This window comes from Geotrypetes seraphini, chromosome 2 (assembly GCF_902459505.1).
Source record: "Geotrypetes seraphini chromosome 2, aGeoSer1.1, whole genome shotgun sequence".
NCBI lineage: Eukaryota > Metazoa > Chordata > Amphibia > Gymnophiona > Dermophiidae > Geotrypetes > Geotrypetes seraphini.
In genome coordinates this window covers 267884687-267896860 of record NC_047085.1, presented here as the reverse complement: position 1 = coordinate 267896860, position 12174 = coordinate 267884687, and the positions used below count along the sequence as shown (strand labels likewise).

The following is a 12174-nucleotide window of genomic DNA, read 5'->3' as shown; positions in this document are numbered from 1 at the left end:
CACGGAGGAGTGTGGGAAACCGGAGGAGACAGCGATGTTGCTATGCCCGAAAGGGCAAGCGACTCTCTCTCTTCGCCGCCCAACGCCGGGCTCTCTACTCCGGATATTGCTGGTGCCGGAGGAGCCGAAAAGAAGCTTTCCATTGTTAGCTGCCGGGGGGTAGACGCCAGGGCCGGCGAGGAAGGTCCCCTGACCACCCCTTTCCTCTTCGGAGGCATAAAGAAAACGAGGTAAATAATTCAGGCAAAAGCTAAAGCTAAACGTGGAGAGATCTTAACGCGTCTCTCACAGCTCCTCACATCGCCGCCATCTTGACCCCCCTCAGGGTTTTATTTCATTAGATGATTTTGAGACCTTTGTCCAAATAAAGCTTATATTTTTTTCCTTACAGCCATTCTAACTAAATAGTGTTCTATGAAAGACCAGTGAAAGAGCAATTCTAGGTTGTTGCCTAGGGCTAACCATCCTGAAAGGCTCCCCTAGTTCCAGGGGGACCATGCTAGAGTTAAGCAGCGTGTCACTACCTGACTGCCTGTCATGCTCTTTGGGGCACAGGTGTGACATGTCACTCAGTGTTTGCATCATACATTTATGGATTTCCTTTGGAGTTTTCTTCTGTAGGAATAGGAACTTCATGACGGCTTGAAATTCCACACTTTTTGTTGACTTGGTTCAATCAATGATCTGAAATAATGTTAAAACATTACATTATAATTCAGCAAATTGGCACTTTGCAAAATAAAAGAACACTCTTTTCAGCTATAGTGGCAAAATAATGCTCAGAATTTAGGGAGTTGGTTGGGCTAAGAACTTTTCAACACCCTTTTGTAGATGGAGAAAAGAAGAAGTCTCAAGATAGAACCCTGGGGTACCCAGACCGATAATGGGATAGCAGTGGAGGAGGATCCACCACTGCATACACTAAAGATGCGATGTGAGAGATAAGAAGAGAACCAAGAAAGAACAGATCATGTGAAGACAGGATGTCAAGAACGTGGTAGTCTACAGTGTCAAAAGCAGTGGATAGATTGAGGATAGAATAAAGGTCTTTGGATCTGGCCAAGAGCAGGTCATTGGAGACTTTAGCAAGGGTAGTTTCTGTAGATTGCAGGGGGTGAAAGCCTGATTGGAGTGGGTCAAGTATAACTAGGGATGACAGAAAGTCAAGGCAATGGCAGTTAACAGCACATTCAAGTAGCTTGGATAAGAAGGGGAGGAAGGAGCTGGGGTAATAGTTGGTAAGGCAGATAGGGTCCAGTGAAGTTTTTTTTTAGCAATGGTGTAATTACGGAATGTTTGAAGACATCAGGGACAGTTGCAGTAGAAAGTGATAGATTGAGGATGTGCAAATGGAAAAGTGATGGTAGGAGAGATGGTACTGAGTATTAAATGGGTGGGAATTGGATCAGAGGCGCAGGTAGCCAGATTAGAGGGAAGAAAATGTGCAGTTTTCGTCAGAAATGTCAAATTGTGTTTTCCCTGCATAGGTTGCTTAGAAATTGACCGTGAAATTCTGCATTCTTTGCTCTCCTCTTAAATGTTCCCGGTTTCCTTTTCACCATTGTTTCACTAGGCAAAAAGCAAAACACTAGATTTTAACAGGCACATAAAACTCAGATCCTGCAGAAAGGGTGGACAATTTTCAAACAGCCCATTTAGCTGGGTAAATGTCTTTTGGAAACTGCTCTCATTCTTTGACTTTGTATGTGTGTGTGGGGGGGGAGGGAGGGGGGGAAAGATCTTTCAGATTAAAAACCTGAGAACGAATTGAGAGCTGCTAGGGCACTGGGCCTGAGCAAAATCCAAATCTCCCTTTACAATACTATACTATATGAAATAAATTGCCCACACCCGATTTTTCTGTGTCCCGTATGCAATGAAAGGCCAAAGGCCACCTAAAGCCAGGTTTATACTGTTCTTGGAAAATATGCAAAACCAACTTCCGCAATCTAGACTGCGGCCGTGAAACCCGTTTGACCAGCCTTTACACGTAGCGAAAAGCAGGCAAAGTAAGGGAGAAGAGAGAGAGAGAGGGGCAACAAGGGGATCAGACATCAGAGAAGACGCGTTGTTGTTGTTCGGTGCTACAGCGCGGCAGAGCGACTTCAAGCATCACCTCGCCGAGAATGTTGAATTCGACCCCTTTGATTAATGGCAAAATAGTAGTAACGTCCCTCTGCCCCCCCCCCCAAAAAAAAAAAAAAGAAAGAAAGAAAAGAAACGAGAAGAATGCCAGGAGTGACACCACCGCCCGGAACGAAACGAAAACTGGGCCGGTCCACGGCGCAGCTAGCGCTACCCCACTCCTCCCCTGCTGAAAGGATCTAGGCGGGCGGAGCGGGCTCTTCCTTACCCCGGCCGGGTGGAGCCAAGAGAAGGGGAGGGGAGAGGGCCTAAGGGCTGGCTGGGGGGGGGGGGGGCGCTGTGCTGGTCCCGGTCCTCCTCCCTCCCGGCCAAGCAATGTGGGAAGTCGCCGGCTCCGGGATGTGACCCATCTCCCCGTCCCATGTAAGTGATTTCGCGCCCGACCACGAAGGGTTTCTAGAGCGCGAGGCGTGCTGGCTTTCGGCCGTGCGATTTGGCTTTACGTCTTCTTCTTACCTTCGGCTTAAACCAGCGCTACCGCGGCTTTGAGGGCGACCTACTTGTGCGTGGGGAACGCGGGCATGCAGTGTGCGTTTGTGTGAGTGAACATATAAATATATACACAGTGTTTGGCGGTGACATAGGAGACTCAATACTACTGCAGGACATAACTTTTAACATATTAAATGTACAATTGTTTAGGGCTGAATTTATAGTACAGCTTCCTGGAACAACTGCGGAAATGTCCAAATTAGTTAACAACGCAAGAGGGTTTCAGTAAACTGACATAGGTACCTCCTATTCTAGCAAAAGTAACCAGGGCTTGCGATCCAAAAAAATAACACACAACAGAGCGCGCTCAGGGACAGGGCCCCCCAACATATTACCCCACCCCCAGTCTCACAGAAAGAACAAGAGGGGCTGGGTGCAGAGCTGACAATGGGTTAAGGGGTCATGGGTCAACAATATAGTTTCATAGTCAGATGCGCGCGGGGACAAATGGGCGTAGACAAGTGAGCGCGAATGGTTCATAGTAAAATGCACGAGCACGACATCTGAGCGCAAGACGACTGAGCGCAAGTTAAGAAGCTGCGTGACCATAGTGATTAAAAATGCATTTGCAAAACACAGTCGCGTATGACAATAATGTAAATGACATCCTTACGTCAACATCTTGCGCGTGATTGTGTTAGCAAGACAATAGGGGACAAACGCGCACCTACATTTGGGAGCAGACAACCGAGTGTAAGACTCCGCGCGCCGCCTTAAAAGCTAATTTTAAAGGGCTCCAACAGGGGGTGTGGGGGGACCCCCCACCCCCCAATTTACTTAATAGTGTTGGTACTGCAGTTGGGGTGATTTTGGGGGTTGTAACCCCCCCATTATAGAAGAAACTTAAAGTTTTTGCCTATCTTTTAGGGGAAAAGTTAAGTTTGCTGTAGACACGGCATGGCAGCGCGAACACTATGTTGGTGCGCGTTTGTCCCACGCACTTTTGTCCCGTCGCCAGACAATAGTGCGCAGGATCTTATAGCGTCAGGTAAATGGACGTAGTTAGTTGTATAATAATTTATTTATTTCTGTTTAACTGTGCCATTTAACAAAGCATAATGGTATACAGGGAAATACAATTCCAGTGAACATATAGAATGGACAAAGCAGATCCCCCAGGACAAAGTTAAATACAATGTAAATATTAATGAACACAATTAAACATGAAGTGAACAGTGAAAAATAACATTGAAATGTTCAGCAATGGAAAAAAGCATTTCAAACAGTTTGAATGGAAAAGACAATGACTTTCTAATAAAATATAGGAATAGGCTGCCGATGAGGGATGAGGGCGAAAGCCCAATTTCACGGAAAGAGAAGTATTCTGTTTAACAGAGTACTTCTCGTTAAATGAGAAAGTATTAATCCCCATCAAGGGCAAGCACAGGAACATCGTACAAATGGACAGGGAGTGGAGGAAACTGGGGAGGGATCCTGAGCACAGCAGTTAGCAGGCTCTGGCTTTCTGAGCCACAAACAAGTGAGGACATGGACCTCTTCTGAGTGAACACCATTCTAGTATATGAACAGTAAAACCTGAACTTCAATATCAGACTCTAAAGTTCCAGATTATGTCTATGCCTCTGAGATATTGAAAGAGAGGTCTTTGTCCGTATGTTGGCAGCAGCGCTGTTAGTTATTGAGTCTCTCTCACATACACGCTGTTACTGCTGGGTGCTGCGTGGTTACCAGCATGAAATTGAGCAAGCAGCTGTTCTGTGTGATCTTGCTCGCGCTGTATATGCTCAAGGAGTTTAAAGAGGGTTGGATGATGGCATGAAACCGAAGATTGGAATGCATGGTGCCAACCTTCCACTGAGAAATAGCAAAAGGTGGGGCACATCTGTCATTTCGCCGCCATCTACCGATGTAATTGTCTTCCCAGTATTCATACACCGGGTGCAGTTCATCTGGTCGGTTCAGAAACTGGGTCTGTCCCAACCTGTCCAAGAGCTCATCCACCCTAGGCATCGGAAAGGCATCAATACAGAAACGGGGTGTCCCATCTGCCTTAGGGACAATGACAATTGGACTACACCATGGACTCTGGGATTGTTCTATTACCCCTAATGACAACATTTCCTGTACCAAATCCTCCACAAGCCTTTTTGTTTCTTCGGACAGCCTATACGGATGTACCCGTACTACTTTCCCCGGCGTGGTTACTATATCATGGGACACTAACCCTGTTTTCCCAGGTAGAGTGGAAAATACATCACCAAGCTGTTGTATCAACTCTTGTACTTGCTGAACTTGCTCCTGCGAAAGGGACGTCCCTACATTAACTTCCTCCTGCATATGAAACTCCGCCACCTGGGGACCCAGCTCATCCTCCTGCCATCGTTGTGCCAGCAATGTTAATGTTTCCCAATCTCTCCAGGGTTTCAATAAATTAATGTGATATGTCTGTATACGACCTTTATCATCCTTGACCCTATAATCTACTTCCCCTATTTTCTCTGTAATTGTATAGGGACCCTTCCACTGGGCTAAGAATTTGTGTGGGTCAGTAGGGACTAGTACCAGTACCTGATCTCCCACCTGTAACTGGCAAGACTTGGTCTTTGTCGTAATACGTTTTTTGGCATTGCTGGCTCCATTCTAAATTTTCTTTCCCCAACTCTAAGGCTCTCTGTAACCCCTCCTTAAGTTGAGCTAAATAGGAAATAATACTGCTCTCTGCCTCCTCTGGAAAGTCCCACTTATCCTTCAACATATCCAACACCCCTCTAGGTGGGCGACCAAACATCTCATAGGGGCTTATACCTAAAGAATCCTGTACCTTTTCCCTAGCTACGAAGAGAGCAAAAGGTACGAACAAATCCCAATTTGTTGGCTTCCCCTCTATACCTTTTTTAAGTATTTGTTTGAACGTCTGATTGAATCGCTCCACCATCCCGTTGGCTTGAGGGTGGTAGGCGGAAGTCTCATTTCTGAAGACATGAAGTTACTCCCCTGATCAGTCAGCACTTCCTGGGGAAACCCCACTAAACAGAATAGACCCAGTAACTCCTTCATAATATTAGCAGATGTAGTCTTCTTCAATGGAAATGCCCAGGGAAATCGGGTCGCTACATCCATCACTACCAATATGAAACTATTTCCCCTTGGAGTTCTTTCTAAAGGTCCCACTATATCCATTGCCAAGCGTCTCAGAGGTTCCTTTATCACTGGTATAGGTATAAGAGGTGCTCTCGCTGGTTTCGCCAATGAAAGTTTTTGGCACGTAGGGCAGGATTGACAAAATTCGGTCACTTCCTTCCATACTCCTGGCCAAAAAAATCGACAACCTACCTGTCTAAAGGTGGATTCTGCTCCTTTATGCCCTGATAGGGGATGATCGTGGGCTATCCTAAGGACAAGCTTTCTAAACCCCTGGGGTACTACTAATTGTTGCTCTCTTTCCCCTAATGCGTTGCCCGGAATCTGTCTATACAGCAGTCCCTGTTTTACAATCCATTGAATATCGCCTTCCTGCCTGCCATTCGCTCGCTGCCATTCTTCACCCAAGGTAGGGTCAGCTTTTTGCTCTGCCCTGAACTTGGGAAAGGTCTCCATCACCCCCTTAGGCAACCAGGGAACCTCTTTGGCCCTAGCGGCCTGCGCCATGGCTCGACCCCTTTCTTGCTGCTGTCTCCTATTTTGGGCTCGTGTTTTACGTTTCTGTCTTTGCTCCGCTTCTCTAAAGGCTTCCCCCGCAAAGGGAAATATCCTCCCTATACTAGCCTCAGGCTCAGAACTACGAAGTCCTTGTGACCTTGTATTCACTAGACATTGTCTCCCTCTCATGGCTTCCTCAAACCCTTGCCAGTCCCGGCCTAGTATGACCTCAAAAGGTGCCTCAGGAACTACTGCAAGGAGGATATTGTATACTTTTTCTTTGTACCTAATAGTGGTAGGTCTCAGTGGATACTGTTTGCTGTCCCCATGAATGCATCTAATTTTAACGGAACCAAGGGGCTGCCCTCTCCCTTCTTTGGGAAAAACTTTCTCCCAGAATCGACGAGCCATCAAAGACTGATCAGCTCCCGTATCAAGTAGGGCTTCTAGCTCCTGGCCTCCTACAGATATCGGTAGAAAATACTCTCCTTCTACCAGTTCTTTCCCTCTCTCCATGCCATACGCTATTGTGCAACCCCCCTCTTCCTTACAATCCCGCAGCTGGTGTCCTTTTCCCCCACACCTAAAACAATAAATGGGTGCATAAGTAAAGGATTTTTTGGTGCATGTGCCTGATGTACTTGGGGTGGGGTTAGGATTAAGTCCAGGGCCCTGATACGTATGAGACTGAGGTCTATTTGCTGGTCCCGGTCCTCCTTTCTCTACAGGACCCTGAGCATCAAGATAAGCCTCAGCTATGTTCAATGACTGGCTCAGTTCCTGGCAACCTTGCCTACGAATCCAATTTTTCAAATTCTGAGGCAAGGCTTCCAGGAATTGTTCCCTCAGAATTTCCGTCAATAAAGCCCTAGGGTCTCCTAAGAACGGATGCAGCCACCTCTCTGCCAACTTGGTAAGGCGTTGCAACAGAGCCTTAGGCCTTTCCCTGTCCTGTAACTGGGTTGACCTGAATGACTGTAGTGCTTTCTAGTGTATCCTAGAAAGTCTAGAATGTGCGCCTTAATGGCTGGATAATTATTGGCCTGTTCTGGTGCAATCGTTTGAAAGGCTGCAAGAGACTTTCCAGCTAAACAAGGTAACAGGCGTACCGCCCACTGTTCTGCTGGCCAACCTGCCGCAGTTGCGATCCTCTCAAAGGAACTTACAAGGTCATCTGGGGCATCCTCAGCAGTGATCTTACTCAAGTTCAACACATTTAAGGTATTTTGTCCTACCATAGGTAGAGCTGGCATCACCCCAGGAACTGCAGCCACAGCAGGACTCCCGGTTGTAGCTTGAACCAGTTGTGCCAAAACCTTGCTTTGTTCTCCCATAGCCGATAACAGTTCTCCATGCTGGCGCTGAATAGCTTCCTGGTTAGCGTTCCACCTTTCCTGGCTGGTCTCCAGGATCTTCCTCAGCTCCTCATTCTGGCGCTGCCGCTCGCCCGCCAATATCGCCACCACCTGTGGATCCATCTTCGATCTGTAACAGAAGTAAAAGAGAAAACAAGACCCAAGTGCGATACCTTCATAGGTCTATGCTCCCCAATACCTCCCTCACCAGCCCCTTTGCCTGGCGTGCTTAGCCGGGCACTGGTGAGTCTGCGCCGTCGTGCTCTTTCAGGGTGCACCGCCCTTCTTCTTGGACCACCGGTCCTCCCTGCTTGACTCCTCCGGTCCCCCTGGTATTGGCTGTGTGCTTGTCTTTTCCTGGGCCGCTCTCCTCCGACTTGCCATGGCGGTATCCTCTGCGTTGTCCCGCTGTAGGTCTCCGCTGGCTCTGGAAGTGCAGTGCTTACAGGAAAATGTTAGTCCAATCTACAGTCCACTGGAGTCACTACTGACCTCTTGGCAGAATACAAAAAAAAAATTTCAGGGGTGTGCAAGACCAAAAAAAAAAATTTCCCCACTTGCCACTACTTTCTATGCCTGAAGGAGGCACTGATCGCACTCCTGATACCACTTTGTCACAACCCATGAGCTCCTGATCACTACAGCGAGCTGTGGTCCACATGACTTTAACTGTTCCCAGCGTGGACCCTTTAACAAGGGAATCCGTCAGGCCTTCTTAGGCACTGGCCTAAGGTAAAACCAATAAGTTCAATGTCCTCAGAAAACCCAGGCAAGGAAAAAAGAAAAGTCTCACACCTCCAGGAATGATAGAAAAATAAGGATATATTTTATTTTTATACTCCTGGTTTACTTTGTCCAGGTATTCATTGCAGCATTTTCCATACAAGTTGTAGAAAAACAACCCAAAATGCCAGCTCACAATAAACACTTTAGGCTGGACTCTAGTCTTTTTATCATAGTCCTCTTCACCGGCCTTTTTGTGTGTCAAGGATAGCCGTAGCAAACATTCCCTCACCAGAAAAAAAAACACAGCAGGGAGAAACCAGATACACTCCTGCAGTTCAGGCAAAATAAAGGTTACAAAAACAGAACATAAAGCTGCTGCCGTTGCAGCCCTGTTTCAGAGTGTAGATCAGGAATTCCTCTGAAAGGAGCTCCCCTGTGCTTGCCGTTCTAGCTGAGCCCTTATCTCTCTTAATTAACCTCCAGCTGGGCTGAGAGGGAACAAACAAAAGCTCAGTGATACAGTCAAATTCCACAGTTCAATTATAGCAGTGCTTTGAAGATTAGCTTGGCTAAGTTCCCCCAGCGTTTGGCATACAAGCACTTTTCACTCAAACTTTTAAGCAAAACAAAACAAAAGCCATTCACTTCCCACCTTTGCTCAGTTTGTGTCCATTGCCTCACAACCCTCGCTAGGCAGAGTAGATACACCAGCTTTGTAGCTGTCGCTCAGCTTCAGTCTCAAGCATTCCTGACATGTCATAAGAACATAAGAAGTTGCCCCAGCTGAGTCAGACCATCTTGCTCAGCGGTCCGCTCCCGTGGCGGCCCATCAGGCCTAGTGCCTGAACAGTGATCCCTGATTAATTTTATAACTTACCTCTAATCCCATCCCTATAATCTACCTCTACTCTTATCTGTACCCCTCAATCCCTTTGTCTTCCAAGTACCTATCCAAAGCTTCTTTGAACCCCTATGTCCACCATGTCCCAGTCGTGGCTCAGCTCCTCAGGATTCAGTTGAGGAGGAGAGTGTTCTCTTGCGAGCTCACCCTGAAGCCTCGGCTCCTCCTCCTTTCTCTGTCTCAGCTGCTCTGTTTTAACTCCCTCTAATTCGCCCCTCCCTGCCCTGAAGAGGGGGAAGGGAGAAAAATCTCTCTGCAGCTGAGCTTACCTCAGTGACAACTTCCTGTGCTGAGACTGGCCTTCTGGGAGCTGTAGTTTCTTAACTCCTGGGTTAGTCCAAGTGAAGCCAGCACTTTCAAAATCCGCAGGGCCAACCTGATCAGTTCTCCTGCATCGGGGTTTCCTGCTCTTCTTCCCTAATTCTGTGTCAAAGCTAGGAAGAGAGCTAGATTTGTCACAATGCACATGCGCCGTTATCTCGACAGAAGATCCATCGATATGCCTTTTTCTTCTGCCTACACAGTCACGGCGCACATACCTCCAGGACGTGGAGAAACCGTCTGCCATAACTCGGTCACGACGATAACGATGTCCTTCATGAACCCAGTGATCTTTCCCACACTGTGAAGTTATTACTTCCATCTCTATGGCAGTTCACTCTAAATGAACAACCCCTGAAACCATACAATTTATAATATTATTCTATTTTGACTTACAATTGAAATACAATTCCTTATAACAAAGCACTATTCAAAAGAACATCATACCTGTAAGACTGGAAGTATATCAATGAAACCCTCAGGACTGGTACTCGACCTTTCACCCTGAACCAGTACCTGCAAGAGTTATAACAAGCATGTGAACTTCATGTTCGCCTCCAGCAAAGACGAAACCTGCAAGGGTAGAATAGGTGAGGTTAAGCCATACATATATAGAGCTCAGCGCTATGGCGGAGGACATCATGCCTGCAAGGGTGCGATCCGTGGCAGGAAAACACTGAAGATGTCTGTTGTTTGTTGAATGTAGTCTGTTGATGGTAGTATATTGATTGTAGTCTGCTTCAATAGTAAATTTTATGAAGTTAGTACATACATATGAAATACAAATCCTTATACCTCTGTACTTACCTTGAATATAATACCTCCAAGATTGAACTGCTGTACAACACTCAGGTTTCAGCAAATCCCTATCCCTCAGCACATCCCTGGAAGACTAGAATTTATAAAGTTATAACATAGATATGACAAACAGGACCATATATGTCTGTACTTACCTTTAAAAATCATACCTACAATAGTAGAAGTATGGCTGGACAACCATCATGGATTAACAACGTCACTATACCTAAGCACAGACAGAAGGAAGGGAGAGAGGCCCAAAAAATGACCCACTACAATCGTAGACAATCACCCTCACTATAACTACACACCCAAGCCAAGAAGTTTTAAACCAATAAGTCCCACTGTCAGCATAATCATTAGCTAGTACATGACATAACTTTAAAACAGGAAGCCTTATCCTACTGTTCTGATTTAGCAAAATTAAGGATATTATGATATGAAATGAACCTATGCATATACCTGTAAATGTGAATATCCTCCTATCAACGATACCTGCAACAGACAATGGTACCCATTTGTCTTTATAGAATACTGATATGAAATGCCTTTATCAAACTATAACCCATAAAGCCACACTCCAAACAGCAAAAATAGCAAACACAGAACAGACCTTTGAAGCACGAATCCACTCTCTGAGAAGCAGCAATATGATACACAACTTTAGGGATGCAGTCAGCACAGATCACACTCAAATTAAAAATATTCAGATACTAGTCTTGAAGGCCATTACATTAACAGTTGCTGGCATAAGAGATTTTACCTCATGCAAAAATGTTTCTTTACATCTTTATTATTTTTCAATTCTATAACAATTCTATAAGTGCATTAAATTATACATACAATTAATATCTCAGACATCACTTACAATCAATCAAAGAATACTACAATATGTTTTCTCCCTCCCTCCCTCCCAAATTTGAGAACAAGCACAAAGAGCTTTAAATGATACAGAAAATTAATATCATAAATCACCCTTGTAATTACTAAATAGTACACAATACATAACGCCCCCCCCCTCCCTCCCACCCACCCGTCATGGACGTGCAATCAAAACAGGAAAAATATAAGCATAATACAATTAATCAGTATTAACAAAATTTGTCTCTGGACCCCATGTTAATGTACAAAGCTTATTCTTACATAAAATTTTTGATTTCATTTTTTCATATTTATAGCATCAACAAAGATTTCCAACAACAGGAGACATTAAGGGCTCCTTTTATCAAAAGCTGCGGTAGGCAGTTAACGTGCAGAATACCGCGCGTTCAACCGCCTGCTGCGCTAGTCGCTAACGCCCTTCAAAGATGCCGCTTCCCTCTTCCACTGATGACTCTAGCCGAAAGATCTTAGCGGAGCTGCGTGAGCTGAAAGAACTAGCCACCGACACGAAAGCCTGCACAGATGAAATCAATGACAAAATAACCAGCATGTCGGCGGATTTCGCACAGTTGCAGACACGTGTAGGATTGCTGGAAAACAAAATGGATGCGGCCACGAATCAGGTATCTGAGCTACGGAGGCAGACGAGTCGAATCTCCCTATTGGAAAGGGAACTTGCAGACAGCAACGACAGATCTCGGCACTGTAACATCTGCATATTAGGCTTACCTGAAAATGGAAGAGATTGCGACCTTATTAAACAACTGGAAGCTCTGATTCCACAACTGCTTGATATAACTTTCCACAGAGAAATCGAAATTGAGAGGGCACACAGAGTGCCTTCTTTCCAAGCAGCGGGAGATCGTCAGCTTAGACCCGTCGTGATCAAGCTACTACGATACCAACATGTATTAGACATCATGCAGCGAGCGAGGATCCGGGCCCCAATCAAGC

At 45.8% G+C, this 12174-nt stretch overlaps 1 protein-coding gene across 2 annotated transcripts in view; it reads left to right on the top strand.

The window, feature by feature from the left end:
* Positions 1 to 2229: 2229 nt before the first annotated feature.
* Positions 2230 to 12174, top strand: part of LOC117353555 (polypeptide N-acetylgalactosaminyltransferase 4-like) — a 244923-nt gene continuing 234978 nt past the window's right edge. The window contains exon 1 of one of the 2 annotated variants that reach the window (XM_033929612.1): positions 2230 to 2508. The gene's annotated coding sequence lies outside the window, so the exon portion shown is untranslated. The remainder of the gene's footprint in view (positions 2509 to 12174) is intronic. The other variant, XM_033929611.1, reaches the window with a different exon arrangement.